The sequence below is a fragment of the Lates calcarifer genome, unplaced genomic scaffold (genome assembly GCF_001640805.2).
Source record: "Lates calcarifer isolate ASB-BC8 unplaced genomic scaffold, TLL_Latcal_v3 _unitig_1273_quiver_1485, whole genome shotgun sequence".
NCBI lineage: Eukaryota > Metazoa > Chordata > Actinopteri > Centropomidae > Lates > Lates calcarifer.
Window position 1 is genome coordinate 33,481 of NW_026115410.1, and position 270 is coordinate 33,750.

Genomic DNA, 270 nt, shown 5'->3' on the forward strand with positions numbered 1-270 from the left:
GTTTCTCTTTTTCTTTGATTTTTTTTCATGTATATTTCTCTTGGCTCTGTCTGATAATATGCCAGTGAAAGGCAAAAAAAAAAGTGACACTGGCTTCACTTTAAAATAGTGTAAAGAGAAATTACATTATTACTTGGTAACGGGATACATTATTCCTCCAACACATTTTAGGTTGTTTTATTTTCCATTACAGATGAAATCTTCAGTGAAATAGCTTGGCCACATTGTACTGTAATAACCAAATGAATATCTGAATGAATATCTGAACAG